At 42.9% G+C, this 20,800-nt stretch overlaps 1 long non-coding RNA gene across 1 annotated transcript; it reads right to left on the reverse strand.

Annotated features, from left to right (window-relative positions):
- Nucleotides 1-217: 217 nt before the first annotated feature.
- Nucleotides 218-3,540, reverse strand: LOC123495069 (uncharacterized). The gene is made up of 2 exons (XR_006667037.2): nt 1,137-3,540; nt 218-413 (listed from the first exon to the last, which is right to left on the reverse strand). It is a non-coding gene; the product is annotated as an uncharacterized lncRNA (long non-coding RNA).
- Between the last annotated feature and the right edge of the window lie 17,260 nt (nt 3,541-20,800).

Here is a 20,800-nt window from a genome sequence, read left to right on the forward strand (position 1 = left end):
TATTTCATGGGCCGTGGCCTTTTTGTACCAACAGTTTTAGTTTTCTTTTTTATAAAATGGGTCCACTAGTCAAACAGGTCCCACTTGTCAGGTTCTGATAAGTGGGTCCCAGCTATTAGGCCTCGATTCTTCACATTTCGATTTATCAGTAAGAAAATAACCAATAGTTAAATTGGCAAGCAAAAAACACACATGATACTTCAAATAACAATAGCCAGATTCAGTACAAGTTCTACAAATGACAAGTACTACAAGTTGTTACATATACAGTACTTTACAAGTTCTACAAGTTAGACGTAATACAAGCTTAGTTGATACAAGCTCTACAAGTATGGGAATCACTGGTCTACAAGTGTTTTCTTCTTCTACATGTAGCTCCTTCAATAGTCAGGACTGGGCATTCCACGGACGCCCTGTTACATGAATCAGCTGATAAGAATTAGAAAAACTGGAGCCAATATATTATGAACATTCCATTCAAAAAAGGAGTAAAGGAGTAAAGGACATTCTTTCTTTCATCACGTTACAAAGGAGCAGCACAAACCACAACTTTACTCCACACACACACACACACACATGAATATTAAGCTCAGTTCCAGCAACTATATCATGGTTTAACAAAGCATGTAATGAATGATAGTTCAATTTCACAGCCGGCCTCAGCATCATCAAACCACCATGCTTATGATCATAATCTAAGCATATCATCAAACAAAACCTACACAGATAAAGATCACAACACATCAAGCCACAGGCGCACCAGCGGTGGCATGAGATTCAACACAACAGCGATGGGGCTACCACAACAGCATCAAAAACCTGCACAGCAACCGACTGTTTACTGATAATGAAAACCAGCGGCCTACTCACACACCTTGCACCTTGACCAACTGTCAAAGCATCTTCAGATTTGCTAATCGGTTTGCCAATAAATTCAGTTGATTACATGTCTGAATACTTCAAACCACTGATTTTGTACCAAATTCAAAGAACACACACATTTTGTAAGCCAAAAAAGCTACATTCAGGGGCTTAATGCTACATCCACAGCAGTCTGACTTCTCAAATGGCATATTCACCTTCCGAACCATGTAGGAGAAAAACATCGAGACCATAGAATCAACAGGTAATCGTACCTTGAGCAGCAGAGCAGGCGCCTCAGACGATCACGGGAGCACGATCCTGCCGCATTGCCTTGCTGCTGGCCTCGTCGGGCGCTTCACCATTGGCCAGAGGAGGAGCAGCCAGAGAGTCCAAGACTGTAAATGCCAAAGAGAGCAGCGAGTAAAATGAACTGGATTTTTCTGCCGCTAAATGAATGCTATATACCTATGCTGCTGCTAAATGGTGCTTGTGCATAACTGAATTTTTCTGCTGGCACTGAACGTTGACAGACAACTATTGCACTAAACTTTGCTGCTACTAGTATGTGATTTTGAAATGAGCTTATGTAAAAACACAACTTGCGCATGTCCAACTGGAAACGACACGACAGATACAGCTATGTGAGCCTGCCTGATAGGTAGGTCAGGCAACTTGATTCAGTGAACTGGGAACGATCTAAGATGGACAATAAGAATGGAAAGCAAACATTGAACCCCACGTTGATCTGAAACTTTGGGATTCAAGCAAGAAGTCGCAAACGTGCAACAAAAATGCTCCTGTCAACATTATTATTCAAGGTAACAGGCCATCAGGAACACTGCTCAATGATTTGTATGTGGCATAGACATGATCCAGTTATCATGATACAATGACCATCCTGTAAAATGAAAGGCATGTGCTGCTCATTACAATTATTTTAAGCTGAGTGTTCCTTTCTTCTCTTTGATTTATGCAAGCGGAGATGTAGCAGGCATGGAGGCAGGGAGCCATCGCATATGCATGTATGTATGAAGCAGAACATGAATAGAGCAACATCTAATTAACTTGATTGCCTTGCAGATGACACACAAGATGAAGAGCACTTGGACAGAAGCTACTATACTTGAACAGCAATAATATTCTTACTGACACACAAGTTGACAGAATGTACTCAATATATTCTAATAAAAAGGATTGGGAGCAGAGGGAGAGGGAGGAGGAGATGGACGTGCTATCTGCTGCTGTGGTGGTGCCTCTTGGTGGTCGTTCTTGAGCTCCTCCTCCTGATGCTGCTCACTAACCTGCAAGACAAACAAGACCATGGGTGAGTTGCAGCACAGGCACATACAAGAAGTGAAGGTAAGGAGAAGAACCTAGAAGAAGAGAGGTTCTCTGTCCTCCTCCTCCTCCGTGCCTATGTCGAACAAACTCCATTCGTCGCTTGCGAGCACCATGCGCCTTGGTTGTCCATGAAGCCCTTGTCCTCTGCTGCACAGATGAAACCCAAAGCATCAGTACAGCTACACTGGCACATAGTACAGACATGGTATCACAGACATTCTCTAATTGAGTAGCACCCAAATATATATACATGCACCAGTTGAGAAAAATCATGACTTGGGCAGTGTATTAAAGAAAAATCAGTGTTCCATGCACACCAAATCATTCAAAAAACTAACTACACTACTACAGTTCGGAACAGCTATCGGTGCATCAACAAAATATGGAAAAACAAGCACTACATGACAACTAAAGTATATATATAGCACTCCACAATGAACAGTCATCACAGAGAACAAGATACCAAGAGATGAATGATGGCACTCAAATTCTAATCTCACATAGGAAAAGATTAGCATGGCTGCAACTGCGGGAAGACACCCAGCATGCATGTGCCTTACAAGTGGCAGCAGCTTTACTGACAAGTATGAAATTGATACCTAGCTGCAAGCATTGCTCCTCCCTGCCCAATAGAATTAACTTTTAAATAGATAGGAGTGTTATTTATTTTCACATGATTGTGGAGATATAAATTTAGGAAAATGATAGAATTACATGTGAAAGCTAACAACTTATCCTTTGCAGCAATGCTTAAGATCCTGAATTTAGGATACGGTGCATGACATATTATCAAAGTTTTGAATAGCATGTTGTCTCGACACTATCAGCACTATACTAATTGGAGCGGCGCCACCAGGAGGATGCCGATCGCCCATGAGAGGGTGCTACAGCCCAGGGGCGACATGTGGGAGCTAGAGATGTCAATGGAGTACCTGGCCAGCCTCTGGTACCTGGCCACAGTTCACAAACTTGGTGTGAGCATTTTGATGACATTAACATGCAGTACAAGCAATGATGGCATGACTGAACCTTGCATAGTAAAAACTTGCAAGTAAATAAGAACAACAATGCTGAGAAGATAAAATAGTGCATTATCTTGGAGTGTCACTAGCAGCAAGATAGCACTACTCTTCTAGTACTCTAGCAAGAAAAATAAAGTATATAATACACAGGCAAGACAGACTTGGTGCTAATAGAATACAGGAGCGGGGAGTAGCACAGTAATTAACAAAGAGAGCAGAGCAGAGCGAAAGGATCTGCTCTGCTTTGGTGCCTTTGTAACAGTAATTAACAGAGGATGAACACTACTCTACTCTGCTTTGGAGTGCCACAACACACACGGCAATGGACTACTACTATCCTTGATGTTCAGTGACCTCACAGCTACAAATTAACTTGATGTTCTACTACTGGACCATTCATGCTCATGGCTGGGATCGACCAGAATCAGAACATAATAAACATAGAAAACATATGTGGAAATGAGTTTCTATTCAAAACAGCAAATATTCCTAAATGAACAGATTCTAGAATGGACATTCTAGAGCGCAGATTCTAGAATGAAACACAAGATAGTGTGGCAGGCTATTGAGGTGTTGGGTAATTCTTCAGTGGGCTAACAAAATCATCATGTTCCAGTCAGTGGCGATTTCAGAAATAAACAAAGAAAGTATAACCGCGCTGCTCTGACATATGGAGAGAACTACACACAAGGGGGTTAATACTGTGCTTAGTAGCTGAAATCCGAGACGAACTAATCATTTTCCATTTGCGACTGACAGATCGACAACGGCATGAAACCACGCGGGGACAACAAGTCGCAGGAGCTGAGGGGAGTTGGCGAACCTGTAGGTGGATTCTTTGGCGGAGTAGCAGCCGTCCAGGTTGATGGAGCAGAGGAGCGCTGACGTTTGTCGCCGGCTTCCTCGAGCCGCTGCGCTCGTCCCGGACTGACGACAGCAGGGTGCGGCGGGATGCTCCCGTATCCTATAGGAGGAGCCTCCCAGGTCACGGATCTGGCGGCGCTCGTCTCCGGCAGGCGCTGGATCCATCGGCGAGGCTGTGGCCATCGATCCAGAGGGAGGAAGGAGTGCACCATGGATCCAGATCGGAGTGGGCAAGGTTGCGGCCATCGCGGTCTGGAAGCGCCGCCTTGCACTGCCCGACTTGGGGCCAGGGTGAGGGAAGGGCACGGTGGTGTGCGGCGGCGACATGGGTCGTCGACGGTGAGGGTGGACCGGCGGCTGCGGGAGTGGATCCCATCTCACTGAACCGAGAGAGAGCAGCGACTGGGACGGATGGCCGGGGATGGCCAGGGATGGGGCCGGAGGAGGGATCAGGGAGTGGTGCAGGGGACGGGGAGGAGGTGGCGGCGACGAGGTTGGCGACGAGGAGTGGTGCAGGGGACGGGGAGGAGGTGGCGGCGGCGGCGAGGAGATGCGGACGAGGGAGGAGGGGTGCGATGGGGGATCTGAGCTAGGGTTTGGGCTGCGGGTGGGGATCTTTTTCTTTTCTTTTTTCTGTAGATAGATGGATGGATGGATGTGGGGTGGAGAGATGGATGGATGGATGGATTGGCGCCATGTCATCGATCCGTGGGAAGAGTTCTCATTGGTTCGAAAAATTAGTGATTTAAAATAGTCTTCAAGTATTAAAAATAGAGGAATTTTGTGAAGCAGCTATCAAAAATATTTTGAAAAAGGGCACCACACAAATTTCCACTAGACTTAGACCACATTTTATGGATAAGGACCAATTTGTATGCATTTCTGATCTTTCTAGCTATTTTAAATCATTTTTCGAGTGGCAAAATGGGTTTTTTTGTGATGAACCTACCAAATATTTGTTGCAAAATTAGACCAAATAAATTTTCTAAAATACTAGGCCATATTAAATGCACAATTGACAAAATGGTTGGGTGTAAAAAGTTTTGATCCACCTCTCGTGAAAAAGACAAATTTCCGCTGATTCAGTTGGAAGCGGGTCAAATTTGAACTGTAGCTGCCTTGTAGTTTGCTCTTTATTTTTTCCAAAAATCATTTCTAGGTACATAAGTATCTATTTAATCAGAGAAACACCAAAAAATTCCAAGATTCAACAACTAGCTAGGAACAGTCATTCCCGCCGTTTTGACCGCATTTTGAAACGGGCATAAAAAATTCGAAAAAATAAAAAAATTTGGGAAACCTTCGCATTGTGTCATTATATGTGGCCAAGTTCCTAGGAAAAAAATAATATTGTAATATGGCAATTATTTTAAAAAAGTGTTCTCAGAAACGAGTTATCACCTGTGGAGATCAATGGCTTTCAAGCCAAATGATCAATCTTATGGCCACATTGATGGCATAGTTTGTTCAAATGATCTCATATTGTGCACAAGGGTGCATATTGGAATGGCAAACAATGTTCCCTAAGGAAGTTTTCATTTTCTTTGGACGAAAAAACCATTTTCCATTTTTCGAGTGCCCAAAAGGAGGTTTTTTTGTGAAGGACCTCCCAAATAATTGTTGCAAAATTGGAACAAATCAATTTTCTAAAATACTAGGACATATTTAATGCACAATTGACAAAATGGTTGGGTGTAAAAAAATTTGATCCACCTCTCGTGAAAAAGACAAATTTCCGCCGATTCAGCTGAAGCGAGTCAAATTTAAACTGCAGCTGCCTCATAGTTTGCTGTTTTTTCCAATAATCATTTCTATTTACATAAGTACCTATTTAATCATATATACATGGTTTGGTGGCGATACGTCGAGGTTTTAGCGGTGGCTGAGGGCCCCAACTCTAGAGCGCGTAAACTCGCATGCCCGCCGGGTGGTCACCGCGTGACCGTGGCGTTGCCATGTGTTTTGGGCGGCCTAGGCATGTCTAGTGGGTTGGGCACTCCCCAGGTAGGTGCTGGGAAGAAAATTACAACATAAGATTCTCACAAGGAGACCGATCGATGCTCAAACATGAATTAGCAGCCAAGTGTTTGATTAGCGGTACGGGAAATGTACATGGCTAATGGACGTGATTTTGGCTGAGGATGATCAGTTACTAAGAAGACCGTCTTCACAAATTTTCAACTCAAAAGGAGGAGCCTAGGTGGTACTTGCTTTGCAAAGTACCACACTGGACATAAATACGAATGTTGAAGCTGGGCTCAAAATAATGAATGGATTGAGCTGGCATTTGGTGGAGGATGGTTATTTGGGCATAGGAAAGCACTATAGAAAATGGATACTATTTAGACATGCCAAAGTGGTACTCCCATCACAAAGTGTTGTTCTGAACAGAATAGGAAAATGAATATTGTTGAATTATTTTTGAACTAGCAAGGAAGGGTTTTTACATATTTGACAAAGATACGACCCAAAGAATTTATGAGATTTTTTGGGAATTTTGGGAATGACAGAAATGTAGGTTGCTTCACAACCTGGGGCAAAATTGCCACATGGACATGACACATAGGCAAAACTGATGAGGTGGTGCCTAGTCATACCAACCCAGCACAATTTACAAGGTTATGACCATCTATATTGGTCATGATCAGCTAGAAATAAGGCAGCAGACCAGTGCTATCTGCTTTATGACCATTTCGTGTAAGGAAATTACGACCTTTCTGACCAAAATGGTCGTTATAGTTTAGGGTTTGGAGCCCCCCGAACAGCTTTTGACCAATTGGTCTGAAATGGTCATAGATCTATGACCAATTCTTCCAGGGTCACTGACAGAAGGTCACTAGTTGACATATTTCTTGTAGTGTACTTCTTGTGACGCTTGCTCTGCTTGTGGCTCGATCCGGGCTCGTCGATTTGGGTAACGAGGCAATTCCTCATGTCAACGATCCGCTTGTGCATCTCGTAGCATGTGTACACGCTCTTGGCCGCGAACCTGAGGTGAGGTTCATCCAGTTGCCGCATCCAGGGCTTGTGCCATGATAGGGGACTTGTTCTCTGGGCATCCTGCTTCATCTTTTCGTAGTAGGGGTCGATGATGGCCGAGGCGAGTTCGACCAGGGAGTCCTTCTTCGTGCTGCCCCAGACCCTGTAGTGGTCATAGATTTTGACAAGGTTCTTGCAGGCCAAGCCCGTAACACTGAGCGCTTTTACATCGTCCATGGTTTCCACCATGGCGAACTTGTAGTCGGTGTTGTTGACAAACCTGTTGAAATGGTCGCAAGGCTCTGTGGCCATGCAGTAGTGGTAGATGAGGACATGATGGCGCACGCACAACTGGGCGACAACAACCTTCTGATCTATGCCGGGACGACCGGTGGTGTACCGGAGGTCGATGCCGACCACCTTGTACTTGTCTCCATTAAGCAACTGCTCAACGTTGTTGATGTAGTCGTCCACCACGGCCGGGTCGATGTTGTACACCACCGAGAGATCTGTATCCCTCGTGTGGGTCTCCACTCTATGCTCACCGAACTCCATTGGAGCGCCGTTGGACATCCCCTCTCTATGTGTCATCGTGGGTGTGCTTGTTGTGTTGTGGGGCGCGATCGAAAGGTTGAAGAGACTAAGGTTATAATGGCCGCAGGAATTAAAGGGGAAGTCGGACGGCCAGGAATATCGGCAGGCCCTGATGGCAGTTCTAATTTGCAGCGTGTAACTCCATCGTGCCGCACGTAACTGCATCGCGTGGCAACGCAAGCGGCGCAACTGCATGCATACGGGGCCCCGACGTGATCATGAGCACGCCCAACCGTTGGCAGAGCGCGCGCGGAGGGGAGCGAGCAGAGGGCTCCGCGGTCGCCTCAATGGCGAGCAACCATATATATGCATATAGCAGTTGAACATGCAAGGAAAAGCTGTCCTCAAGCCGAGCGCGCCAACGGACGCGAGCAGAGCGCGCCGCGGTGCCTAACGGCGGGATAAACCTTCATTCAACCAATCAAAATAAGACTGGAATGGACATGTATGTATTGAGCAAAGGGATCGCACATGTCTGTATTGACTGGAACGAGAATGCAATAGCAAAATAAGAATTAAGTCCACGGTGATGCGATCGAAGTGGTGGTTACAGGAGGCAAGAAGAAAGATGCATCCATCAACGTACGACCTCCTCCTCCTCAACTCAGTGCGCCGGCCGGGTCACCGACCTGCGGCTAAGGAGCGGCGGCTTTTGTGGTGAGGTCAAGGTGCTTCTCAACATAGGCATCCAAGGCTTCCAGCCGGCTAAAGAAGGCCAACGTCGTAGCGTCCTCACTGGCCTTGTAGATACCTATGTACATGATTTGCTCATACACATGGATGTGTAGGTCGATGGTTTCCTGCAGGGCGAGGCTCCTCGCAGCGAGCGCGACCTCCAGGTGGACATTCTTCGTGGCGTCGGCGGGCAGTCGCAGGGCCACCAGTGCTTGAAAGAGGTTTCGACCATGGAGGCCGATTAGGGTGGTAGGCAATGAGGAGCCCGGGCGCGCGGGCTGGAGGAGTACGGCGATGTTGTCCGCAAGCTTCTTGACGACGGTGAACCTGTTGGTGGTGCAAACGATCATCTGGTCCAACTGAGAGTCGTAGCTGGCGTCGACGGCGGCCATCCACCAGCCGGTCGCCAACACCGTATGGAGACAATCCATGGTTCCATGCCACAGGCCGGCGCCGTGGACCATCTGGCACAGCCGCTGGCTGCTCGCGCGCATCGCCGCCATGGGTCTGTAGTGGTCACTTTTGCGCTTATTAGTGTAGGTTCTTAGGCAAATGCTTAGGTGCGTATGATGTGGTAGAAGCATTGGAATGGAGGGGCGACTTTATATGAGTGCAAACTGCGTTGCATTCACATTGTGTTGCCTCTTTTCCCGGTCCTCCCATTACTTCCCTCATGCATTCACACGATGCTAATTGAAAGAGGATGCATCATTGGCCGTTCAACATTTCGGGAACCGCTACCCTCTCCCTCATCCGCATTAAAGCCGTATCGGGAACTGCGCCACCCGCTGTCAAATCAAATAGTACTGCGCCGCCCACTGCACGCCTGGCTGAACACGCCTCCTCGCCTCCATCTATGCTTAATTAGTGAATTTTAGTTGCAAAAATTAGATACTGCTAGTGATTTTTAGCTTCATATTTTGACAAATCGCAGTGTTACAAGGTTGGCAAATGGCAATGTTACTAGATCAAGAAATGTCAATCTTTCTAGTTTGACAAATGGCAACATACCCAATATAATAGATGCAAACCACACCAACTTGTTTGTAAGTGGTTCACACGGGTCATCCAAAAGAACCGTTTGTGTTCAGGAGATGCACAAATCCTGCTCTCACTTTGCATACAAGTGTTCTATCTGAATCCATCATGCTTGTTGTGGGAGGCTCTGGATTGTGAGAAGCATATACCCAAACCTGCCCCAAATGGGACAAAAAAATTGCTACAGCATGTTGATGTCGCTCCATGATAGCATGCGAATTTTCATGAATTTCAGAAGAGTTTTGGATTTACTAGAATTTCAAAACCAGGTATCTCAATGTTTGCGGCCGAGTGATGGTGGCAGGGTGTTTGACATTCATTCCCATTTCTTGCATGGGACCTAAGCATGCACCCAAGGACAAAGATTTGATTTTACAACCAATTTATATGCACTGGAGCATGTGCATGTAGTTCAAATTTGAATTATGCACATAAATGCATTGAAAACTCACTTAATGCATAAAAATGTCCAAACGAACCCCAACAAATCACAAAACATAACACAACACTCCTGTTGTTCTACGTTGACACGAGAAAAAATTTGAAAACAATTAGAGGCAATGGATATCGTTTCGCCCCCAAAGTTGGGGCGTTCCCTACCAAAACGATCATGCTTGTTGTGAGAAGCTCCGGATTGTGAGAAGCATATACCCAAACCTGCCCCAAATGGGACAAAAAATTTACCATGGCATGTTGATGCCGCTCCATGATATCATGCCAAGTTTCATGAATTTCAGACGAGTTTTGGATTTACTAGAATTTAAAAACTAGGTATCGCAATGTTTGCGGCCGAGTGATGGTGGCAGGGCGTTTGACATTCATTCCCATATCTTGCATGGGACCTAAGCATGCACCCAAGGACAAAGATTTGATTTTCAACCAATTTATATGCACTGGAGCACGTGCATGTAGTTCAAATTTGAATTATGCACATAAATGCATTGAAAACTCACTTAATGCAGAAAAATGTCCAAACGAACCCCGAAAAATCACAAAAAATAACACAACACTCCTCTTGTTCTATGTTGACACGAGAAAAATTTGAAAGCAATAAGAGGCAATGGATATCGTTTCGCCCCCAAAGTTGGGGCGTTCCGTACCGAAACCATCTTGCTTGTTGTGAGAAGCTCTGGATTGTGAGAAGCTGATACGTCTCCGTCGTATCTATAATTTTTTATTGTTCCATGTCAATATTATACAACTTTCATATACTTTTGGCAACTTTTTATAGTATTTTTGGGACTAACATATTGATCCAGTGCCCAGTGCCAGTTCCTGTTTGTAGCATGTTTTTTGTTTCGCAGAAAATCCATGTCAAACGGAGTCCAAACGGGACAAAAACTGACGGAGAGTTTTTTGGAATTTTGGGAAGTGGAATCAACGCGAGACGATGCCCGAGGGGGGCACGAGGTAGGGGGCGCCCCCCTGACCCTCGTGGACACCCCGTAAGGCGCTTGCTGCCCTTCTTGCACCGCAAGAAAGCTAATATCCGGATAAAAATCGTGTCCAAATTTCAATCCAATCGGAGTTACGGATCTCAGGGCATATAAGAAACGGTGAAAGGCCAGATCTGAGAACGCAGAAACGGAGAGAGACAGAGAGACAGGTCCAATCTCGGAGGGGCTCTTGCCCCTCCCATGCCATGGAGACCATGGACCAGAGGGGAAACCCTTCTCCCATCTAGGGATAAGGTCAAGGAAGAACAAGAAGGAGGGGGGGCTCTCTCCCCCTCACTTCCGGTGGCACCGGAGTGCCGCCGGGGCCATCATCGTCACCGCAATCTACACCAACAACCTCACCGCCACCAACTCTTCCCTCCTCTATGCAGCGGTGTAACTCCTCTTTTACTCGCTGTAATCTCTACTTAAACATGGTGCTCAACTCTATATATTATTTCCCAATGATGTATGGCTATCCTATGATGTTTGAGTAGATCTGTTTTGTCCTATGGGTTAATTGATGATTGTGATTGGTTTCAGTTGCATGTTTAATTATTGGTGTTGTCCTATGGTGCTCTCCGTGTCGCGCAAGCGTGAGGAATCCCCGTGGTAGGGTTTGCAATATGTTCATGGTTTGCTTATTGTCTGCGTTGCGTGAGTGACTGAAACACAAACACGGATAAGTGGGTCATGGTGTATGGGAATAAAGAGGACTTTATACTTTAATGCTATGGTTGGGTTTTACCTTAATGATCTTTAGTAGTTGCGGATGCTTGCTAGAGTTCCAATCATAAGTGCATATGATCCAAGAAGAGAAAGTATGTTAGCTTATGCCTCTCCCTCAAATAAAATTGCAATAGTGATTACCGGTCTAGTTATCCATTGCCTAGGGACAAATAACTTTCTTGTGTGATAACAAGCTCTCTACTAAAACTAATTTAGTTGTGCCTTTATCTAAACAGCCCCTACTTTTTATTTACGCGCTCTTTATTATCTTGCAAACCTATCCAAAAACACCTACAAAGTACTTCTAGTTTCATACTTGTTCTAGGTAAAGCTAACGTTAAGCGTGCGTAGAGTTGTATCGGTGGTTGATTGAACTTGAGGGAATATTTGTTCTACGTTTAGCTCCTCGTTGGGTTCGACAGTCTTACTTATCGAAAGAGGCTACAGTTGATCCCCTATACTTGTGGGTTATCAAGACCATTTTTTGGCGCCGTTGCCGGGGAGCAATAGCGTGGGGTGAATATTCTCGTGTGTGCTTGTTTGCTTTATCACTAAGTAGTTTTTATCTTGTGCTCTTGTTTTCTATCTTTAGTTATGGGTAGGAAATGCAAAATACCAAAAAAAATTAGTTGTACCTACTACACCAATGGTTGAAGAACCACTCAGAATCTATCACACTCCTGAAGCTTTTTACTTGGATCATCTTCGATCCCTTTGTGCTCGCGCTGAAACCCCAACTAGCTTAGTTGAGGGCAAATCTTTAGATGAGCATGCTTGTTATGTGCGACACCGCTTACCTTAAAACTTTTACTCGATCAAATTCATCGTTTGCAATGCTATGCTTGGAATTTATGTGAAATATATGATTTTACTTGTTGTTCTGAAAACCCTAAGAAACACCTTCCCTACCAATGTTAGTTTAGTGATAATGGAATCGTATCTTCGTATGCTAACGGTGTTTATAATTACTATGATATTCAACAAATTGAAGAATTTGTTGCTTTTAAGGGTGCTTATGAAATTGCTTCTTTGATTGGAAAGTATGATGCTACTCTTTACAAATCTGAAAAATTTGCCATACTTAAATATTGCTATGATAATTATGCTTCTAATCCTTATGTTAAACCATATATTGAGGACTCCTCCGCTGTCCAAGAAGAGACTAATATTTTGCAGGAGTCTATGGAAGAAGAAATTGATGAAACTGTGAGCTCATTGGATGAAAAAGATGATGAGGAGAGCGAAGAACAAAAGGAGGAAGATCGGATTAGCTACCCGTGCCCACCTTCTAATGAGAGTAATTCTTCAACTCATACATTGTTTAATTTCCCTTCGTGCTTACCGAAGGATGAATGCTATGATGATTGTTATGATCCCGTTGATTCTTTTGAAATATCCCTTTTTCATGATGCTTGCTATGCTTGTGGCCAAGATGCCAATATGAATTATGCTTATGGAGATGAACTTGCTATAGTTCCTTATGTTAAACATGAAATTGTTTCTATTGCACCCACGCATGATAGTCCTCTTATCTTTTTGAATTCTCCCGACTACACTATATCGGAGAAGTTTGCCCTTATTAAGGATTATATTGATGGGTTGCATTTTACTACTACACATGACGATTTTGATAGATATAATTTGCATGTGCTTGCTGCTCCCAATTGCAATTATTATGACAGAGGAACTATATCTCCACCTCTCTATGTTTCCCACACGATAAAATTGCAAGAAACTGCTAATGCTATGTATTGGCCTTTACTTTCTGTGCATGAATTGTTGTTTTATGACATGTCGATGTATAGGAAGAGAGTTAGACATCGTAATTGCTTGATATATGTTGCTTTGTGCTCACTACTAAATGCCAAATCATTGTTAATTAAAATTGGCTTTGATATACCTTGGGATTCGGGTGGATCCATTACTTGAGCACTATATGCATAACTTAATGGCTTTAAAGAAAGCGCTGCCAGGGAGACAACCCAGAAGTTTTAGAGAGTAATTTATTTCTTTTGTGTGCTTTTATATAGTTTAAAAATAAAAATAATGTGCCAAGGTTTGCCTTTAGGACGTTTTAGATTACTTGTTGGTTTGTGCGGTCCAGAACCGAAACTTTGGCTGTAGTGCGCGATTTTACATTTTTTACTGGAAAGTCAAACGGTTCTGAAATTTTTGCACTGTATTTCTATACAAATTTTTTATTTTTCCTAATTTTTGCAGAATTTGTGGAGTACAGAAGTATAGTGAATGTTCAGATTACTACAGACTGTCCTGTTTAAGACAGATTCTGTTTTTGATGCATAGTTTGCTTGTTTTGATGAAACTATCGATTCCTATCAGTGGATTAAGCCATGAAAAATTTATATTACAGTAGCTATAATGCAAAAACAAAATATGAATTGGTTTGCAACAGTATTTAGAGTGGTTATTTGCTTTATTATACTAACGGATCTTACCAAACTTCCTGTTGAGTTTTGTGTGGATGAAGTGTTCGAAGATCGAGGAGGCCTCGCTGTGAGGAGAAGGAGGAGAGGCAAGAGCTCAAGCTTGGGGATGCCCAAGGCACCCCAAGTAAATATTCAAGGAGACTCAAGCGTCTAAGCTTGGGGATCCCCCGGAAGGCATCTCGTCTTCCTTCAACAAGTATCGGTATGTTTTCGGATTCGTTTCGTTCATGCGATATGTGCAAATCTTGGAGCATCTTTTGCATTTAGTTTTCACTTTTATTTTATGCACAATGCTGGTATGAGATTGTCCATGGTTGATTTATAGAATGCTCTTTGCACTTCACTTATATCTTTTGAGTATGGCCTTATAGAATGCTTCATGTGCTTCGCTTATATCATTTGAAGTTTGGATTGCATGTTTCTCTTCACATAGAAAACCGCCATTTGTAGAATGCTCTTTTGCTTCACTTATATTTGTTAGAGCGTGGGCATATATTTTTTAGAAAGAATTAAACTCTCTTGCTTCACTTATATCTATTTAGAGAGTTGACAGGAATTGGTCATTCACATGGTTAGTCATAAAATCCTACATAAAACTTGTAGATCACTGAATATGATATGTTTCATTCCCTGCAATAGTTTTGCGATATAAAGATGGTGATATTAGAGTCATGCTAGTGGGTAGTTGTGGATTGTAGAAATACTTGTGTTGAAGTTTATGATTCCCGTAGCATGCACGTATGGTGAACCGTTATGTAACGAAGTTGGAGCATGAGGTATTTATTGATTGCCTTCCTTATGAGTCGCGGTTGGGGACGAGCGATGGTCTTTTCCTACCAATCTATCCCCCTAGGAGCATGCGCGTAGTACTTTTTTTCAATAACTAATAGATTTTTGCAATAAGTATGTGAGTTCTTTATGACTAATGTTGAGTCCATGGATTATACGCACTCTCACCCTTCCATCATTGCTAGCCTCTTCGGTACCGTGTATTGCCCTCTCTCACCTCGAGAGTTGGTGCAAACTTCGCCGGTGCATCCAAACCCCATGATATGATACGCTCTGTCACACATAAGCCCCCTTATATCTTCCTCAAAACAGCCAACATACCTACCTATCATGGCATTTCCATAGCCATTCTGAGATATATTGCCATGCAACTTCCATCATCATCATATACATGACTTGAGCATTTATTGTCATATTGCTTTGCATGATCGTAAGATAGCTAGCATGATGTTTTCATGGCTTGTCCGTTTTTTATGTCATTGCTACGCTAGATCATTGCACATCCCGGTACACTGCCGGAGGCATTCATATAGAGTCATATTTTTGTTCTAGTATAGAGTTGTAATATTGAGTTGTAAGTAAATAAAAGTGTGATGATCATCATTATTAGAACATTGTCCCATGTGAGGTTATCAAAATAAAAGTGGCCAAAGAAGCCCCAAAAAAAAGAGAGAGGCCAAAGAAGCCTAAAAAAATAGGGAGAAAAGAGAGAAGGGACAATGTTACTATCCTTTTACCACACTTGTGCTTCAAATTAGCACCATGATCTTCATGATAGAGAGCCTCTTATTTTATCAATTTCATATACTAGTGGGAATTTTCATTATAGAACTTGGCATGTATATTCCAACGATGTGATGAATGATATATGTGGTGTATGAGTTTGATCATGTTCTTGTAATAGGAATCACAACTTGCATGTCGATGAGGATGACAACTGGGAGGAGCCATAGGAGTGGTCTTAATTTATTGTATGACCTGTGTGTCAATGAAAACGCCTTCTAATTACTTTACTTCATTGCGAATCGTTAGCCATAGTAGTAGAAGTAATAGTTGGCGAGACATCTTCATGAAGACACGATGATGAAGATCATGATGATGGAGATCATGGTGTCATGCCGGTGACAAAGGTGATCATGCCGCGCCTCGAAGATGGAGATCAAAGGCGCAAGATGATATTGGCCATATCATGTCACTTTATGATTTGCATCTGATGTTTGTCATGTTTGCATCTTATTTACTTAGAACAACGGTAGCATAAAATAAGATGATCCCTCACTAAAAATTTCATGAAATGTGTTCCCCCTAATTGTGCACCGTCGCGAAGGTTCATTGATTCGAAGCACCACGTTATGATCGGGTGTGATAGATTCTAACATTCGCATACAACGGGTGTAAGCCAGATTTACACATGCGAAACACTTAGGTTGACTTGACGAGCCTAGCATGTACAGACATGGCCTCGGAACACAAGAGACCAAAAGGTCGAACATGAGTCGTATAGTAGATGTGATGAACATGGAGATGTTCACCGTTGATGACTAGTCCGTCTCACGTGCTGATCGGACACGGCCTAGTCGATTCGGATCATGTATCACTTAGATGACTAGAGGGATGTCTATCTGAGTGGGAGTTCATTAAATAATTTGATTAGATGGACTTAATTATCATGAACTTAGTCTAAATTGTCCTTAAAAATTATGTTGTAGATCAATAGCTCGCGCTTTAGCTCCCTGTTTTAATACGTTCCTAGAGAAAGACTAAGTTGAAAGATATTGTAAGAAATTATGCGGACTAGGGCCGTAGTCCGAGGATTGTCCTCACTGCTACACAGAAGGCTTCTGTCCTTGATGCACCGCTCAGTGTGCCAACCCCTCTAGCGTTGTCTATGGATGTTGTGAACATCTGGTAGACATGTTCTGATGACTACCTGATAGTTTAGAGCGCCATGCTTTACGGCTTAGAGTCGGGGCTCCAAAAGCGTTTTGAATGCCATGGAACATATGAGATGTTCCAACAGCTTAAATTGGTATTTCAGGCTCATGCCCGTGTTGAGAGGTTTGAGACCTCTGACAAGATCTTTGCCTACAAGATGGAGGAGAATAGCTCAGCCAGTGAGCTTGTGCTCAGAATGTCTGGGTGCTTCAATCACTTGAATCAAGTGGGAGTTAATCTTCCAGATAAGAGAGTGATTGACAAAAGTTCTCCAATCACTATCACCAAGCTGCTAGAGTTTCGTGACGAACTATAACATGCAAGGGAAGATGATCCCGGAGCTGTTCATCGTGCTTAAGGCCGTGAAGGTAGAAATCAAGAAGGAGCATCAAGTGTTGATGGTTAACAAGACCACTGGTTTCAAAGAAGGGCAAGGGCAAGAAGGGAAACTTAATGAATGGCAAGGGCAAGAAGGGAAACTTCAAGAAACCCAAGAACCCAAACCCAAGACAAAGTTCTTCTATTAGGGGAACGGAACTGCCTCAAATACTTGGCAGATAAGAAGGCTATCAACTTCAACAAAAGTATATTTGATATATGTGTTATTGATGTGTACCTTACTAGTACTCCTAGTAGCACCTGGGTATTAGATACCGGTTCAGTTGCTAAGATTGGTAACTCGAAACAAAAGCTACGGAATAAATGGAGACTAGGTAAGGGAGAGGTGACGATGTACGTTGGAAGTGTTTCCAAGGTTGATGTGATCACCATCACACGCTCCCTCTACCTTCGGGATAAGTGTTGAACCTAGATAAATGTTGTTTGCATTGTTGTCTGCGTTGAGCATGAACATGATTAGATCATGTTTATTGCAATATAGTTATTCATTTAAGTCAGAGAGTAATGGTTATTCTGTTTACATGAATAATACCGTCTATGGTCATACACCCAATGTGAAGGGTTTATTGAATCTCGGTCGTAGTAATACACATGGTCATAACATTGATGCCAAATGATGTAAAGTTGATAATGATAGTACCACTTTCTTGTGGCACTGCCGCTTAGGTCATATTTGTGTAAAGCGCACGAAGAACCTCCATGCTGATGGACTTTTGAATTCACTTGATTTTGAATCACTTGACACATGCGAAGGTAGCCTCATTGGCAAGATGACTAAAACCCCGTTTTTGGAACAATGAAACGGGCAAGTGACTTGTTGGAAATCACACATGCTGATCTGTGCGGTCCGATGAGTGTTGACGCATGCAGTGGATATCATTATTTTCTCACCTTCACCGATGAATTGAGTAGATATGGGTATATTTACTTAATGAAGCATAAATCTGAAATGAAAAGTTCAAGAAATTTCAGAGTGAAGATGAGAATCATCATAACAAGAAGATCAATTTCCTACGATCTGATCAAGGGGAGAGTATCTGAGTTATGAGTTTGGCAATCACTAAAGACAAGGTGGAATAGTTTCACAGTTGACGCCACCTGGAACACCATAGCGTAATGGTGTGTCCGAACGTCGTAATCGCACCTATTGGATATGGTGCGATCTATGATGTCACTTACCGATCTACCACTATCATTTTGGGGTTATGCATTAGAGACAATTACATTCACTTTAAATAGGGCACCATCTAAGTCCGTGGAGACGACATCGTATGAACTATGGTTTGGCAAGAAACCTAAGTTGTTGTTTCTTAAGGTTTGGGGCTACGATGCTTATGTTGATAGGCTTCGGCAAGAAAAGCTCAAACCCAAAGCGGAGAATTGTATCTTCATAGAATACCCAAACAAGACGATTGGGTATACCTTCTATGTCAGATCTGAGGTCAAAGTGTTTGTCGCTATGAACAGGTCCTTTCTCAAGAAAGAGTTTCTCTCGAAAGAATTGAGTGGGAGGAAGATAAAACTTGATGAGGTGGTTGAACCTTCACTTCAACCAGAGAGTAGCGCAACACAGAAAGATGTTTTCTGTGGCACCTACCTTAGCTGAAGAGAAAGCTAACGATGATGATCATGGAGCTTCAGATCAAGTTACTATCAAACCTCGTAGGTCGACAAGGGTGTGTATAACTTCTGAGTGGTAACCCTATCTTAAAGGTCATGTTGTTGGACAACGATGAACCTATGAGCTATGGAGAAGCAATGGTGGGCCTAGATTCCAACAAATGGCTAGGAGCCATGAAATCCGAGATAGGATCCATGTATGAGAACAAAGTATGGAATTTGGTGGACTTGCCCGATGATCGGCAAGCCATTGATAATAAACGGATCTTTAAGAAGAAGACAGACGCTGATGGTAATATCACCATTTTTGAAGCTCAACTTGTCTCAAAGAAGTTTCCGGCAAGTTCAAGGGGTTGAGTATGATGAGACTCTCTCAATCATAGCGATGCTAAAGTCTGTTAGAATTATGTTAGCAGTTGCTGCATTTTCATTTACGAAATCAGGCAGATGGATGTCAAAACAAAGTTTCCTTGACGGTTTCCGTGAGGAAAGGCTGTATGTGATACAACCAGAAGGTTTTGTCGATCCTAAGGATGCTAAAAGGTATGCAAACTCTAGCGATCCTTCTATGGACTGGAGCAAGCATCTCGGAGTTGGAACATACGCTTTGATGAGGTTTTCAAAGCATTTGGGTTTATACAAAGTTTGCAAGAAACTTGTATTTGCAAGAAAGTGAGTGGGAGCACTACAACATTTTGATAAGTATATGACATATTGTTGATCAGAGATGATGTAAATTTCTAGAAAGCATAAAGGGTTGTTTGAATGGAGTTTTTTCAAAGGAAGACCTGTGTAAAACTGCTTACATGTTGGGTATCAAGATCTATAGAGATAGATCAAGACGCCTGATAAGACTTTCACAGAGCACATACCTTGACATGATTTTGAAGGAGTTCAAAATGGATCAGTCAAAGAAGGAGTTCTTTCCTAAGTTGTAAGGTGTGAATTTGAGTAAGACTCAAAGATCGACCACGGCAGAAGAAAGAGAAAGGACGAAGGTCGTCCCCTATGCCTTAGCCATGGGCTCTATACGATATGCCATGCTGTGTACCACACCAGATATGTGCCTTGCCATGTGTCTGGCAAGGGGGTACGAGAGTGATCCAAAAATGGATCATTGGACAGCGGTCAAAATTGTCCTTAGAGGAATGAGGAAATGTTTCTCGGTTATGGAGGTGATAAAGAGTTCGGTGTAAAGGGTTACGTCGATGCAAGATTTAACACCTATCCGGATGACTCTGAGTAGCAAACCGGATACGTATAGTGGAGAAACCATTTGGAATAGCTCCAAGTGGAGCACGGAAGCAGCATCTACAATATGACATAGAGATTTGCGAAGTACATGAGGATCTGATTGTTGCAGACCCGTTGACTAAAACCTCTCTGACAGGCATAACATGATCAAACCCTAGAACTCATTGAGTGTTAATCACATGGTGATGTGAACTAGACTATTGACTCTAGTAAACTCTTGGGTGTTAATCACATAGTGATGTGAACTAGATTATTGACTCTAGTAAACTCTTTGTGTGTTAGTCACATGGTGATGTGAACTATAAGTGTTAATCACATGGCGATGTGAACTAGATTATTGACTCTAGTGCAAGTGGGAGACTGTTGGAAATATGCCCTAGAGGCGATAATAAATTGGTTATTATTATATTTCCTTGTTCATGATAATTGTCTATTGTTCATGCTATAATTGTATTAACCGGAAACCGTAATACATGTGTGAATACATAGGTCGTAATATGTCCCTAGTGAGCCTCTAGTTAACTAGCTTGTTTATCAATAGATGGTTGTGGTTTCCTGACCATGGACATTGGATGTCATTGATAACGGGATCACATCATTAGGAGAATGATGTGATGGACAAGACCCAATCCTAAGCATATCACAAGATCGTGTAGTTCGTTTTGCTAGAGCTTTTCTAATGTCAAGTGTGATTTCCTTAGACCATGAGATTGTGCAACTCCCGGATACCGTAGGAATGCTTTGGGTGTACCAAACGTCACAATGTAACTGGGTGGCCATAAAGGTGCACTACAGGTATCTCCGAAAGTGTCTA

The sequence above is a fragment of the Aegilops tauschii genome, chromosome 7, assembly GCF_002575655.3.
Source record: "Aegilops tauschii subsp. strangulata cultivar AL8/78 chromosome 7, Aet v6.0, whole genome shotgun sequence".
In the NCBI taxonomy this organism is placed as follows: Eukaryota; Viridiplantae; Streptophyta; class Magnoliopsida; order Poales; family Poaceae; genus Aegilops; species Aegilops tauschii.